This window comes from Panthera onca, chromosome B1 (assembly GCF_046562875.1).
Source record: "Panthera onca isolate mPanOnc1 chromosome B1, mPanOnc1 haplotype 2, whole genome shotgun sequence".
NCBI lineage: Eukaryota > Metazoa > Chordata > Mammalia > Carnivora > Felidae > Panthera > Panthera onca.
In genome coordinates, this window is record NC_138342.1 from 174309478 (window position 1) to 174325939 (window position 16462).

The window sequence follows — 16462 nt, forward strand, 5'->3', positions numbered from 1 at the left end:
GGATGGCTCAGTCAGTTAAGCATCCAACTTCGGCTCAGTCATGATCTCACACTTTGTGAGCCTGAGCCTCACGTCGGGCTCTGTACTGACAGCTCAGAGCCTGGAGCCTGCTTCGATTCTATGTCTCCCTTGCTTGTGGTCCATCTCTCTCTCTCTCTCTCAAAAATAAATAAACATAAAAAAATTTTTTTAAAGGATTATGTACCATGACCAAATGGGATTTATTCCTGAAATGCAAGGATGGTTCAATATGTGAAAATCAATAAATGTAACACATCACATTAACAGAATGTGGGGGGGGGGGGATCAGATGATCATTTCAATTGCTGCATTAAAAGTATTTGACAAAATTAAACACTCTATCAACAAACTAGGAAGAAAGAAATTACCTCAACAAAATGAAAGCCACATATGTAAAACCCATGTACAAATAGCCATTATATGGTCTATGTAGATAGAATCCATGGGATCAAGAACAAAAGAATTGGGGTAGGAGTAACTATTCTTACAATCACTTTCAGAGACACCGTTGGGAAATTTATGCTTTCTGTCTCTACACCAGGCTCTGTTGGATTATATGTTCTATTCCTGGAACGGAAGGCTGATATCAGGGGACAGAGTGTAGGGTTCACTAACCCCAAGGCTACTGCTACTACTTAGTCATTTGGGGCTACTCATGCCGGTAGATATCTTAACTGGAGTATTTGACTACTATGAGGACATACTGTTGCTGCTGTACAATGCCATCAAGGAAAAGAATGTCTGGCACTCAGGAGATTCACTGCGGGTGCCTGTTAGTACTCAATGCCCAGTCATAACCATGAATGGGTAGTTGCAGCAACTGAGCCTGGCAAAAATCTTAAAAATGGGGGGATCAGAAATCTCAGAAATGAGTTACCTTGCTGGCAACCGAAAGCAGCTGAAGGGACCTGGAAAACATGATAGGGGAAAAGGATGAATATTACTAATGAAATAGGGACTCGTTAAAGCCATAGGGACTGCAGGTGGCTCCACTTACCGTCTTGCTATGTCTTTTTTTCCCTTAATCAACTTTGTGTGGCCACAACAATGATGCATTCCTAACACGAGTGAACTCAACAAAGGACATGAGTAGATCCGAGAAGCACCAAGAATGATTGTAGCCGATGCCTTTGCTTCCCATCAACTATCCTCTCAGGTCTCATTGTCCCCAGACACACCTGCAGCATAGCTTCTTTTTTTGCAAAACACTCTGACTGAGAGATATTTATGGCCGTCAGAACATGTTAAGCCCACTTTAGGACAGGCTGGGAGGACCTGGGGGTAAAAGTTATTTCTGCAGCTTCAACAAATGACAGACAGGAATTAGTAGACACATACCGAGGCTTTCTTGCTTTTGGGTAGGGCAGCTTTGAGATATGGTTGTCCTCCAGCAGTCATCAGTGGGCCTGAGGACTAATTGCTCACAATGGCCGATTGGTTATTAACATGTTCTATTGCCTTAATTTCTTTCCTTCTGGAATGGCCTCCCAAATAAGTGGACATCAAATCCAACTCATGGTCTGGTTCTGAAGGAATCCAATTCACGGCAAGAGATTTTTAACCTAGGTTCACCTGAAGCCCCCATGAACTCTTAAACCCTATGCTATCCTGCAACGTCCCTTAAAATGTGGCCTATGGAATAATTGCCTTAGAATTACCTGGTGACAACTGTTTAAAATGAAGATTCCCATATAGTCAGTGATATTGTAATAGCATTGTACTGTGACAGATGGTAGTTACACTTATGAGCATAACATAATACACAGAGAACATAAGTCCCTATGTTGTCTACCTAAAACAAATGTAACACTGTGTGTTAACTACATTCAGATAAAAAAATTAAAAAGAAATAAAGATGTAGTAGAAGGAAAAGAAAGAAAGAAACAAAGAAAAGTAGAAAGATTAAAATAAAATAAAATAAAATAAAATAAAATAAAATAAAATAAAACAAAAACAATATTCCCAGGCAGATGGGTGTTAAACACACTGTAGCTTGAAAATGATTTCAGTATTTTGAAGCCCAGTTAAAATTTCCAAGGCTAAGGAGAATTCTCTTTCTACATATAATAATTATGTATCATTTCAAGTCACTTAGACTGTCCCTAAATGATTTTCTGCATTCTTCTTTTGTGTATGTATGTACGTTGCCTATGCTATATGCCTGTGCGTATGATTACACTTTAGTATCTTATAGCATATCAAGAGTATTCTAAGAGCTAAAATAAGAAAATTTTCTAATCGTAGCAGAAGAAATGTCTTGAGGCAATGGATTTTTGATCCTTCATTCTCTATCTACCAACAATTTCCCGTGAGGTCCTGGAAAGGCCAGTTAACCTCTTAGTGCCTATGCTTCCTTATGTGTTAAATGGGACTCATAACCTTTATGATGTAAAGGCACTAAACAGATGAATTATTTAATATTAGATGATCTATAATCTGCCACACAATATTATTTTGAAGATGCCCATGCATTATTGATTGCTGAATGCACTTACATTATTATACAGTCTCACAAATTTCAGATATTATACACACTTTTTACTAGGTGGCTGTAAGCTCCATGCTGCGAGATATTTTTAGCTAAAGTGAGTTAATCGTAGCTGACCCATACTGAAATGTTTTAGGGCTCTGTGAAAATGATAAACCTAATCTTCATAGTGGATGATAAATATTACTGTATTTATCTGTAGGTCAATAAAACTTTGGCATTCGGGGATTTAATATCATGGTTTGTATTCTTTATTAACAACCTCAGAGGTTCATGTCACAGAGTAATCTGCAGTTCTATGGTGGCATAAATTTGAATTGTATACACAAAGAGCCTGATATGTGGAAGCCAGTCTCAATAGTGCCGAGGGGAGCTAGCTAGCTTCTCTTCACTTGTGCTCACCTTAGCCCTGTTCTCTTCTCTCAAATGCAGTAGCTGTTCTTAAGTGATAAAACCTTAGTATATTTGTGAAAAATGGCTCTTCTGGGAGAAATAAACCATTCCTAGTGCTGGTGATGAAACTGAAGAAGTCTAAGAAGTGCTTCTTCTTAGCCAGAGAAGAGAGATTTTTAATAACGTAAGGAATGGAATGTTGCACTTGGCAGATTTAAGTCCATGATATGATGGAGTCCACCAAATGGGTATATGGAAACCAGAAAAATCACTTCATGAAATTATTTTAGCGAGCGTCCTCACCAAATCAAAATTTCACTCATTTGTGCATTTTTATTCTTTTTTAAAAATGGCTAATCTGAGCGTCAGAAAAGAAGTTTTCAATTTTACTTTGTAGCATTTTATAGAAGTTATACGTTATGTTAGTGTCCTTTCTCATTGCTTTTATCAATTTTAATAGTGTTTTAGTTAATTCTTCTGCATTTTGTAGGAGGAAATCACACAATTTTCGAATGAAGGGGTTACCGCCTACTTTTCGACATTTGAACCATTAAACTTCTTATTTTGTTGTGCTGTATGAGCACTTCAGAAATAATGTTAAAAAATAGATACACTTGACATGTTCTATTGTTCTCAACTTGAATTGAAATATGTATGGAGTTTCCCAAAATGTATTTTATAGAACAATTGCCCTCCTTGAAGAAAGAAGTCTATGATAAATTAAACTTTAGAAACATGTTATACTCTGTCCCCATGTTAGAGAGTCAAAGAGTATATTCACCTATTTATTAAATGTGCTCAGAAGCTCTATAGTTTAATCTTCTATGGTTTCATTTTATTTAATCCTGGGATAAACAATCCTCCAGAAATTTAAAAAAAAAACAGGGAAATTTTTTAATGTCTTATCAAGCCAATAACTTTCATAACACATTAAAGGAAAAAAAAGTATTTAAAGCAGTATCAGTTTTTAATTTCATTCTTAAGCAAGTTGGCTGACATGTCACCAATCAGTGTGAGAGCAGCAGTGTTAAGGAAAACCCCTGCTACAATGTCTCTAGTGGTCACTATAGAATGGACACTAAGCCCTCCAACCATTGAAATGAAGTCATGAGTGAAAGGTTTCCAGAGTGAACAATTTCCATGGGATGCCTGGCTGGCTCAGTTGGTAGAGCATGTGACTCTTAATCTCAAGGTAGTGAGTTCAAGCCCCACATTGGGTGTGGAGCCTAATTTAAAAAAATGTTTCTTGCCAAAGTGGACAATTCCCATAAAAATAAGATGAACAATAATTGCACTAGAGACTCTTGACCACTAAATTTTGTTGACTACTGAGACAAAATATACCTCTATTTCATTTTGCAGACTTACGGATTAGTCTAGCTAAAGAACCCTAAGCCAAAATGTATAAAATTTTTATCCATTTGCAAGTAGTTTTCCCGTTTGAACCATGATGTTTTCAATTCTTTGCTGGGTGATTGCATTATGCAACCCATGACCCTCCATTTCAGATTGTCTTGTTCATCAAAGCCACCTTGTCCATAAAGAATTGACTACATAATAAACTTTATACAGACAAACATATGAAATACATTTATATAAATAAAAATCCCTTTTCTCTTTCATAACTTGTGTGTCCATATAAAAGTTAGTTTTATAACTTTTATAAAGTTATAAAGTTTATAAACTAGTTGCTTCTATTTAGTTACATCTCTGTTCTTCGGTCAAATTTTGAGATCATACTTTTTTTTTACTATATTTTGAGACAGTCTATATATTTCGTTAATTATCCTTCAAAGATTTAAACACTTCACCATGTTAAGTCTACACTGCAGTAATTTTGGATAACCTTAAATTTTTTCCTATTTCAGTCATATTTATTCATATATTTAGGTTTTCTATATTCTCTGTAATCAATATTGGTAGTGTTTATTTTCCTTAAAAGTATCATTATTTCCAGATTTGGAAAGTCCAAGAAATATCTTTTACTCATGGCTATAATGAATAAAAATAGAAAGTACGCTGTGCTACCTTCCTGCTAACATTTTCCTCACATTGGGAAGGGAAAAAAAACAGAAGAGAAGGATAGTGACAGTAGTAAGATCAAAGGTGCACTGAAAGAGACCTGCTGTGGGAGAATGGAATAGAAAAAGCTGCTTTATTATTCCTTTCCACAGACCTCGTATTAAAAGACGAGTTATTATATAAGAAAAGTGAAGGCGACTATTACAAGGCAAAGGATGTGCTGTCACAGGTTTAGGCAGGCCACTGTCAACCAAGTTTCTTCAACTATAAAAAAAGTATTTATGTTAACTATATTCAACTTTTTGTAAGAGAATTAGGTCAAATTAGGTCTACATTTCTCTGAAATACAACCCGATATAAATATAAACTAGTAGTATTATTTTATAAATTTCATATGTTCCAATCCTGACTCATTCTCCTCTAGCAAATTTCCAATTTTAAATGATAAAAGATCATTTTTTTCCTGGGGGCAGATGACCCAGAATGGTACAAGTTGATGACAGGTTCTGGCTGACCATAGGACTATCCAAAGAAAAAAGTGCTTACATGATCAGTTAATATATTAATTATTACTGAAAATGAGTTGTGATCACCAATATTGGTCTTCTGGAACAATTTTTAAATAAAATTCAGCAAATAATTTTAACTTCAGAACTACTACTGCCCTCCCTGAGTCAGTACTACGTGTAAAAAAAAAAAAAAAGGAATATATATTTAAAAGATGTGATACCTTGACAAGAAATGTGTTCAAAAGAGAGAAAGATATTGGCCTGCAGCCCAACTACCTGTCTTCTGTTCATTAACATCTCTTTCTATTTACCCTTCTATCTAACCTGCCCAACTCCTGCCTCCATGACTTAGGCAATTTTTAGTTGGTTCTCTAGTCATGGCTGCTGGGAAAGTTATTTGATTTCTTTCCTATTTTTAACATCATTTCCCTCTTTTACATTTTGCCTACTGTTTTGTTCACAGTGGCAACATCTCCCCAATAAAGAGGATTTATACTTCCTGAAAGCCGTCATTTAGACATTCCACAAATGTCTCTAACTTTCTCTTGCCTCTACTTCTGTGGGTGGCAAATAGTATTTTGGTCGTTAAAAGCAAGAATTGAGAACCAAGGGAAAAAAAGTGTACTTAATTGAAGCCCAAGGTGTTAAGACCATGGAAATATCATTCCACAGCTCATTAAAACATCCATAGACGTGAATTTCTCTAGAGGAAATTAACCAAATGAAATGTCCATGCTCCATGCTATCTGTGGGCATCAATTTGCATAGCTGCAGAGAGTGAGGAGGGGGAAGTGCCAGTGGTCCTGCAGACCTGTGGGTTAATCTGCATATCAGATGCCCCAAACTGGGGACATTACATTAAAAATGAACTCCATGAATTTCATGAGCTTATTTGGGAGTGTGTGTATGACAAGGAGGACCCGCTCATGAATGTAAAGCATTTAGATAAGCAGAGGCAACAGACGCACAATAATGGCTGTGCTGTAGAGGTGCAAATCTAATTTTCTCATATCTTCCTCCCTCCCCACTGGGTAACCCGATTTCTTAAGATAAAATGACTGAGACGTTTCAGCAAAGACCAAGAAAATCGGGTGAGCAACTGTAAATAATTGACCTATGCTGTGAGGCACAGAGAGTTACGTGACACTTGGGAAACTAATAATATTTATTTACAAATTACCTTGAACACTGGATCCTTACATTCTTCCTATGCTAGGGGTATTGTTTTGATTACTTTTCCACTTTTCAGATGGAATAAACAACCCAGTCTCGGAGATAGATATTCAATGACTGGTCCTTTGCTTTATAGCTACTAAGCAAAGAACTGGGACCCAAACCTTGGTGGATGAGCTCCAAACACCACGCTTTCCCTGCCTTTGGCAGTTACCAACCTTGTGGGAAGGTACGATGCACCCAAGTGAAATAACAGAGAATTAAGCAGAACACATAAGGGGGACACTGGGTGAGTGTCCTCCCTTTGCTGACAGACTGCAGCTGGTGGATCCAGATGGCATATTTGACTATTAGCAGCCGACTCTGAAGCAATCCTGAGACTAGCTTGAAAGGTTCTTCTTAACCTCATTTAGTGGGACACCCATATGAAAAATATTGTTACATATGTCTGTAAAACATGTATTGACTCAGTCTGCAAGCAATGCTTGGATTTGCCTTCCACTTGTGGCTAACATATGAACCCAGTGTGGCTAAAGACTCTTCAGGCCCCTTTGGTCCTGGCTGTTCTCTACCTCAAAAGGTAAACAAAATCTCCAAACTTTCCCTTTCTCACACATCACCTCATGTATTTTGAAAATTGTTATTGAAATGCTTGAAAGTGGGGCACCTGGGTGGCTCAGGCCGTTAAGCCTCCAACTCTTGATTTTGGTTCAGGTCATGATCTCTTGGTTAATGGGATCGAGACTCATGTTTGGCTTTGCATTGACAGTGTGGAGCCTGCTTGAGATTCTCCTCTCTGCCCGTTTCTCAATCTCTCTCTCTCTCTCTCTCTCTCTCTCTCCTCTTTCTCTCTCTCAAAATAAATAAATAAACATTAAAAAAAACACTTGAAAGTTAGAGCATTCAAAGGAATCCCCCACCCCCATGTTTGAGTGCTCTCTGAACTTGGGATTTAGACTCAGAGACTCTGACCATTTCTTACAACCATCATTGTTCCTTACTGAATTTCCCCAAAAGGTATAGATGGGAGTTAGTTCTAAAACATTCAGATCATCAGAAAGGATAAACAGATTTTCTGGGTGACTCCTTCAGCCTGTTACAAATTACTTTTTAGGAGAGGACATAAGGTTCTTCTCTCCCTTATAATAAATGCCAGCTATTGGATCATTGTTTCTAAACCATGATTAGAGCTGTCCTGAGAGCCTCATGCCAGGTTCCCTTGGCCTTCTACATTAGCATATAGTTGCATGGTTTCTTCGTTCCAGGAAAAAGCCCTGAGACAACTCGGCTGTCAAAAATATGTTTTTCCCTAAGTGGGAGGTCAATAGCATCTTCATATCCTCAGCCGAGAAGAAGAAATGAGATGCCAAGTGTGACACCCACTAATCATCTACCTTTCAGGGCTTGATTAGGTAATTTTCTTCTAGAATGAAGAAGCTGACAGAAATGCTTTCAAGATGGAAAGAGGGCTTGTAAACCTGCCTGACTTATTATTTTCTGCCTGAAAGCAATAAACATCTGTTTTCTTGATAAAGTAACCAGGTTCATATTTGAGGAGAACAAGGTTATAGTTGGCCTCCCAATTATTGATTCTTCTTGAGAACATTGCCCCGGGGGCTCTTTGCAGTGAAACACTGAACTTTACCCCAAGTCCTCCAGATTCCCTTACACAGTCTGTCAATAGCCCAAATTCCATGCCGTGAGACTTTTTTTTTTTCATACTATAAAATGTTGGCAAATCTGTTGAGCACGGAAAGTAGATACTAGCTGTTCACTTTGATTGAGATATTGGAGCAGGCCAAAGCTTAGGGAAGAGACTCTCACATATAAATAAGTTTTACTCCTGAATAGCCAGAAGTCATTTCCTTAGACTTAGATAAGTAGAAAGGTCTAGAAAGAGATGGGACTGTCGTGTGTGTGTGTGTGGATGTGTATGTGTGTGTATTGTGTCTGAGCCTTACTATCACTTTTAGAACACGCAGACTTGATTCTTGACTAACAAAAGTTTATTCTATTATTTACCATGTTATATGTGTAACAAAACAAACTATTCTTTTATTCATTCATTTATTCAACAAAGCTTTTTGAGTATCTCTATGTGGCAGACATTCTTTCAGGTACTTAAGAAAAGGTTAAGAAACAAAAGACAACAACCCCTCTCCTCCTGGAAACTTAGATTCTAGGCAATAAATAACAGCACAGTAAATAAGGAGACTGCACATTGGCGGGGGTGGGGGGCAGGATGAACAGAATAATGGAAATCAGAAAAGCCAGAAAGAGGTAGTAAGTAGAAGATAGTTGGGATTTTTAAAAGAATGATCAGAATTGCAACATACTGAGAAGGTGGCATTTGAGCAAAGGCTTGATGGATGTGTGAGGGCTATCCATACGGGTCTTCAAGGAAGAACATTCTAGGGAGAAGAAAAAGCCAGTGCAGAGCTAGAAGGGCAAGAAGGCAAGAGCATGTGTGGGAAGTTCAAGCAGCATCAAGGAACTCAATATATCTGGAGAGAAGTGATCAAGCAAGGAAGTAGCAGGATTTAATGTCAGAGAAGTAAGACTGAGAGGCAGAAAGGAGCAGACTTTTTTGACTGTAGTAAGAACTTTGGCTTATACTCTGAATGAAATGAAGTCTTTTACAGGATATTAAGCAATGAACTGACTTGTATTTTAGAAGAATCACTCTAGGGGAACCTGGGTGGCTCAGTCAGTTGAGCATCTGACTTCAGCTCAGGTCACGATCTCACGGTTTGTGGGTTCAAGCCCCGTGTCAGGCTCTGTGCTGACAGCTCAGATCCTGGAGTCTACTTCAGATTCTGTGTCTCCCTCTCTCTCTGCCTCCCCCACTCATGCTCGCTCTTTCTCTCTCTCTCAACAATATATAACATTAAAAATTTTTTAAAGAATCGCTCCATTTGCTTTGCTAAAAGAGACTGTGGATGTCGGGAAGCAAGTATGGAATCAAGGAGGTGTTTCAGGAGATTATTGCAACAGTCCGAGCAAGCGGCTCAGGAAAGTGTGAGAGTGGTAGTGAGGCGTGTAGAGCTCTGAATACATTTTGAAGAATCAATAGGATTTCATGTTATGTTGGATGTGAGATGTGAAAGAAAGAGTCAAGGATGACATCAAGATTTTTGGCTTGAGCAACTGGGAGGATGGCGATGTATCAACTGAGATGGGGAAAATTGTGGATGAAATAAACTTGGGGGTATATTTATACATGTGGATTTCAGATGGAAGATCAAGTGGAGGCATAACTTTGGTATAATTGTTTTTAATGTTTATTTATTTTAGAGACAGACAGTGCATGCGAGCAAGCCGGAGAGGGGCAGAGAGGATCCCAAACAGACTCTGTGATGCCCACAGAGAGCCCTATGCAGGGCTTGAATTCACAAACAGAGAGATCATGACCTGAGCCAAAGTCCAACGCTTAATCTACTGAGCCACCCAGGCCCCCCGATTTGGTATAATTTTTAGGTATCTATGGTAATTAAAATCATACTGCTGGAGGACATCACCAAAAGAATAAATGTAGACGGAGAACAAAAGACTGAGCCCTGGAGCATGCGAAAGAGGTCAGAGATAAGAAGAGGAACCAGTAAAGAAGAGAAAACAAGACACCATGGTGTTCTAACCTGTAGCAAGAAGGCGAGAGTTACTAAATGTACAGGAATGTGTAATTAGTAAGATAGAGACTGAAATAGACCACTGGATTTAGCAATGTAAGTCTCATTGGTGACCTTGAATAGGCTGTGTAAGAATGAGAATATGGCTGGTGACAACAGATGTGGAGAGCCTGTGTAATTTCTTTGCAAATAAGTACAAAAATTGGGGGGAATGGAATCAAAATAAGTTTTTTGTTTCCTAAGATAAGAGAAATAATGATGTTTACATGCCATGCTGATGGAAAAATCCAGGACGGGGGGGGGGGGGGAATGATGCAATGAAGAAGAGAGGATTCCTAAAGGAGTCCCTGGGGTAAATGAAAGTCGTTGAGATGTGGTGCACAGGATGGATTAGTTTGGATGGGAGCATAGGTCTTCCATCTGTGGTTATAGGTAGACAGGCAGAGTAGGTGGGGGCAGATGTGGATTAGTGGGTAGATGTGGTCATGTGAGTCTTTTGAACGCCTCTGTTTTCTGAGTAAAGTAAGAAGCAAGGTTATCAGGTCAACATTATAAGGAGAGGGGAGAAATTTTTGAAGGTTTGAAGAAAGGAGAAGGTGACATATAGTTGTTTATACCTCTGATGCTTAAAGTGAGGTCCTCGGGCCAATAGTCTTGGCATCTTAACAGGATCCCAAAGCGTTTCACATGCACATTAAAATTTGAGAAACTCTGGTCTTGACAGTCATAGTGGAACAAGCGTGAGCTTTTGGTCCAAATAAACTGAATTCTAACTCTGCCATTTAGAAATCAGGTGATTTTCAGAATGTTCCTTAACCTCTGTGTATAGGTTTCCTCGTCTGTAAATTGGGGAGAACTATTAATATTAGTCTAGCAGAAATAAAGGGGGTTGTGTTAGTAGTTGTAATAACAATCAGTAACATTCACTGAGTGCTTTATCTGTTGAAGTCTTGGCAGGAAACAGAATTCACTCACATGGTTTCAATAAGTTCTCAACTCTGGCTTCATTACCTGAGGAGGTCTTAAACAACACGAGCGCCCAGGCCCCAACCCAGGCCTGTTACATCAGTCTCTGGGGATAGGGGCCCAGGCATTTGTAGTTTTCAAAAGCTCCCTTGGTGATGATAATGTGCAGTAAGAGCCGAGAGCCACTGCTTTAAGTGAGTAGATTTTAATGAAGGGACTACTTACAGAGATTTGGGCAGAGTTAAGGAAACAAAAATGGGATGTTCACGCACCCAGGGAGCAGAAACAGAGGGAAGACATTAACCTTTCTGGGCTGCAGAGACAAGGGGAGCAAACGGGGTCACTGCAGCAGCGAAGGAAGGGCCGCCAGGTGGAGTTTCATAATGGAGGGACTGGGTTCCTGCCAGAGAAGTGAGCAGAGGAGGGCAGGAAGGAAATTCTCCATTCTCTCTCTCTCTTCCCACCTTCTGCTTTCTGGACACTTCCTCCCATTGGCTGGCCCCAAACTGAAGCTGGCAGGCAAGGGAACCTGCGTGATGTCGTCCTTTCTTTCCTGGAAAGGGACCAGGAGGAAGAAGGTGGGAGAATGAGTAGTGGGAGGCAGGGGGTTGCCGGGGGTCAAACGGAGAATAATCACCCCAAAAGCACTTACTATGGACCAGCTCTCTTCCAAGTGCTTCACATGTATTAACATTTTAGTAAATGGCTTCATTCTTTTTTCATTAGAATTCAGTACTTTTTTATTGAACAAGGGATATGTTCCAGGTCAATTAATTATGGGAGACAGTTAAATATTTCAAGTTTTCATGCACACTATCACCAGAAGAGTGCTTTGAATTATTCTTCAGTAGTAAGGCTGAAGCCCAGAGCTCAGCAGGCACATTCTCTAGGCCCCTAGTAGATTCTTGGTAATCACTTGGTTATAGAAATAAAATCTGGATAATGAAACAACTTGCTTTTGTCCTAATGACCCAGCTTTCTAATTTGTCTTAGGAAAACATGATAGAGAAAGACACAGAGGGCCCCCAAGCTGCAGATCCTGCCAGAATTCTAAGGCATTTTACGTGAACTACGTGAAGAAGTCGACAAGACCAACGATATTTATAAGTGTTCTCTGTTGTAAGATATATTTTGATATAATTAACAACAGTTCTGAGAAAACAGGCAGGACGTTTGAGGAAACAGGCAGGAGAAGACAACTGGCTGGAAAGAGGCAGATGAAGAGTTCCATCTGGCAAAGATAGAGCACAAAAGATAATCTGGGTCACATTTTGGAGATATTGATTAAAAGTTAACCAACAAATATTAACAGATTTCCCGCTCAGAAGAGGGAGATTTACTTATTTTGGCCCAGAGGCTAAAGTCAAGGCTATAGGTGGCTCTCCGTTGACTCCTCTGGAACACTGTGGATGGGAAAATAAGCAGTACTCATGGAGGTAATGTGTCAGGCAAGGCTCATCTCGGGCAACAACCACTTTCCTCTGCAGTGACCCCATTTCGCTTGTGGATCAAAAAGACGTAGCCAGGAAAAGTGAGGACTGGGACTGGGCACCCGGGGTGGGGCCGAGCTGAGCCATTGATCAGAAGGAACACAAGTACAATCCACACAGGGCAGTTCTGCAGCGTTTGCTCTCCAGCCTTTTGCTTCCTCTGACTGCATTCATCATTGCCTTACCAGGGGTTAGATCAATATATTGCCTTTAAAACTTGTGGTAAAGCATCTCTTTTGAAGGATGTGCTCTGAGGGAGAGATCATACTTCTTTAAAACAACCTTCTGTCGGTCTGTTTGTCCAATGCAGGTTTCCCAGATGCCTCATTAGACTTTCATTCCAAGAGCTGGCTTTCAGACCACATCGAGCAAATCCTCTTAAAGGTGTTAGTTGGCATATCATCTTGTTAGAGGTTTCTAGAGAAGAGAAAAGTCTACTAAATTCAGAGACATTCTTTCCTAATATTGGAATTCAAGCACCGTGACAAGTCTATGAGAGAGAGAAATTGTTCTCGAAGCCTGCCATACCCAAAACGGTTTAGACCGCTTTCACATTCCGATACTCGACTAAAGAGTTAATGAAGACTGTGTCTTAGCACCGGTGGTATTTATTTAACGTGCACTATAATCCCAGCTGACACTTCCTAATGAGTTTATTGCTGCTGTGGAGTTAAAGCTCCCCCACTCAATAAGCATAAACTTGAGTGTCAAAAATGAAACATAGTCAGCCCTGGTGCTTAAATGGCCTGTATCGATCCTCCGGCAGTCTAACTGCTGTAGTCTGGTGCCAGTTCTCTAATTTGCGCCCTGAAGTGTGCAGCCACACTTGATTTAGAGGTCAGAATGAGGCAGCACTCAGTTTGAGAAATCAGCTGAAACATTCTTAAAAAAATTGGTCTGGATAGCTTCACCTTGCATTGTAGAGATCATTGCTCTCGTGTAAACAAGGGGCTAAATAATATTATTCCCATAGACTTTTTTGAGGGTGTTTTATCAAAGGAAATGTCCTCAGAGTCAAAGCTTGCTGTGTTTTGTGCTTTATCTGTACAGAAAATTCCATTTAGAGAAATTTAATGCCAAAGCTGTAAGATCTGCATTCCTAGAGAATGACTATTTAGGGCATTGTCTTTGAATATGAAGTAAACACACACTGAGAATGTTTGTATGAGGTTCTTTCAATGGCCAAGATATGCTCACTATTCCTAGGAGTCAAAAGGACTCAGACAACTTAAAGATGTGTGGCATCTGCAAAACACCACTATGTTCATAGCTATATTCCTGTCTCAGAGAAATCATCTGCCATTTCCAATGACATCAAAGACAGTGGTTGAAGAGCTAACAGCAGGAAGGTCAGCCAAATTTCTACTTAACACTGGCAAAACACGAGAGAAGCTCATGATCTCCTTCAAAGTTCAAATGAAAAATTCAAACGCTTAGAATTATAATCTCGACTTTAGAAGAGACTTATAGATCAACTACTCGTTATGACAAAAGAAATACGTGCCCCGCAAAAAAACTGAAGTTAACTTGTCCAAGGTAAAGAGCTTGCCAAGAGGTAAGGAAAGGACTCGAATTCAAGTCCTGGTCCCCAAACTTTGTCTAGTAGGTCGACTTTTTACTAGAATGGTGTGCATTTTACTTTAATCACATAACTTCCAGGGGAAGGGTCTTCCCTTTCTTTTTGTTGAAGTTTGATATTGTTACAGAGATAACCTCGATGTTCTGAAAAAGTCATTAGCAAAGTGTTCTTCAGAGTTCCTGTTCTTAGAAAGCATGCTTTCCTAAGTTTTTCAGTCTACAGGTTTCCTTCAGTTTTCTTGACACAGGAGATATTTTGATGACTGTTCTTTACCCTAAAATATCCGATCATATACAGTGTCATATAAATGCACGGTGTCAGTTTTAATCCACCCTCTCGGCAGTCAGCAAACTTGTAACCAGAAAACCAGAAGCTACAACCGCTCTGGTGATCAATAGTACAGGTTTTTTGAAATAGAACAACTGAGTATTAGAAATGGATTTCTTTGGTTAAAGTAATGACTAATCACCTAGCATAATAGGTGCCAGAAATAAGTTCTCCATGATGAAATGAATGGTTTTCAAGCTTCATGGTTAGGCTAAAATAATTTAGGGACACTCCACATTTGCATAAAAAGGGTACAGGAATATTGCAGATTCTTTAAATTTACCCTTGAAAAGGGCACCTGAGCCTGTATTCTCAAGTTGTCCTGCATCCAGACAAGAGTCAGTTATAAGCTTGACGAATCTCGCTTCAGAATTCTTTCATCAGCCACAAGTAAATCGGTCATTCAGGGTATGGTCAGGGCATCTAAAAGGAGAGAGGATATCTAGGAGGACCGAAGGTCCTGGTTTGCTTGGGACTGAGGAGTTTCCTGGACTGATGAGTTCCATGCTTCCTGGACCAAGGACAATCCTGAGCAAGCTGGGACCATTGGCACTTTGCTCTGAGGTTCTGTGAATTGCTAGGTTGCCCGTTTGCTAGTAAATGATGATCTGTTTGTGAGAATTTGGTCTGACACTTGTTTTAATTTTTCAAATTACCTGATAAGTTCGTTGAGGGAAACCCTATATTTATAACACCTATTCCTCACTGTTGGTGCAACCAGTATCTATTTTTTAAAAACCTAGTGGTTTTGTGGCTGAATTGACCTAGGGGCATATGCAACAGATTGAGAGGGGTGGAGAACACATTTTACGTCATACTGGTCTGGATATTTGTGTACCTATAAAGTCATATAAATGAAACCCTACACACTCAAACACAAACAAACAAAATGCAAAAACATACATATACATACCCTGTAAGAAAGAGTGGTACGTCAACGCCAAGCAAAAATTATCTTATGATCTTGTGGCTAGCAGCCATCAAAACCTTAACTCTTTATATTATATTGTATTTATAAAAAGTTTTATATTATAAAAAGTTTATATTATAAATTTATATTATAAAAAGTCTGTACATGGAGGGAAACTTCAAGGGTCACACCAAGCAAGATCTTGAGAATTGTTCGAAATGACTGAAAACCCCTTCACCCAGGTGTACATTTACAAGACTACACTTACCATGATGAGCACTTACTAATGTATAGAATAATCTATAGATTCTATAGAATCACTATCATGTACACTTGAAACTAATATATCATTGCATGTCAACTATACTGGCTTTAAAATTAAATGTGAAAAATAAAAAAATGACTGAAACAAAGATAGTAAAATACAGTTTGGTTTCTTAGAACATGAAGAATCTCCCTTTTTATATTTAACGTAAGGAAAAAAATGCAATTTGCCTTGCCTTTTCCCTTACGTAGTGATTATGTGCGTGGTGCTGAAACTTCCAAAAGAATTACAGAGAAAGGCAAAAGCAATGCTAAGAGAGTACATTTTCAAAGAAGAATGCTTCTTCTGAGGTGTCACGGCTGAGCCTTGGAGAACTTGTCATTTTGTAGCATGGACAGTGTAGGTCCTAACGCACAAGCATCACTTGCCAGTAACCTAACTGAATGTCTGCACTGCATTTTAACCCAACGTGGCCTGACGTGGTCACTCTCAGATGGAGTGAAGCTATTCCCAGTGGTCTGCAGGGTCCTTTTGTTTGCCTGGATCTTCCATTATTTTATGAGCACCGTATTGAGCATGGAATGCAACCGCCCACTGAAGTGGCAGGCCTTTTGTCTCAACACAGTGCTTTCAAAATTATTACAGAGAAGAGATTATGCTAAAGGTTTCACAGACACCGAAAGGCAGCACAGC

At 39.3% G+C, this 16462-nt stretch overlaps 1 long non-coding RNA gene across 3 annotated transcripts in view; it reads left to right on the forward strand.

The window, feature by feature from the left end:
- The window catches only part of LOC144616106 (uncharacterized), a 237090-nt gene extending 221515 nt beyond the window's left edge, over window positions 1-15575 (forward strand). The window contains exons 6-7 of one of the 3 annotated variants that reach the window (XR_013555027.2): window positions 12192-12317; window positions 12999-14196. This is a non-coding gene — a long non-coding RNA (uncharacterized LOC144616106). Of the gene's footprint in view, window positions 1-9900; window positions 10401-12191 lie in introns of those variants that run through there. The other 2 variants (XR_013555026.2, XR_013555030.2) reach the window with 2 other exon arrangements.
- Window positions 15576-16462: the final 887 nt, after the last annotated feature.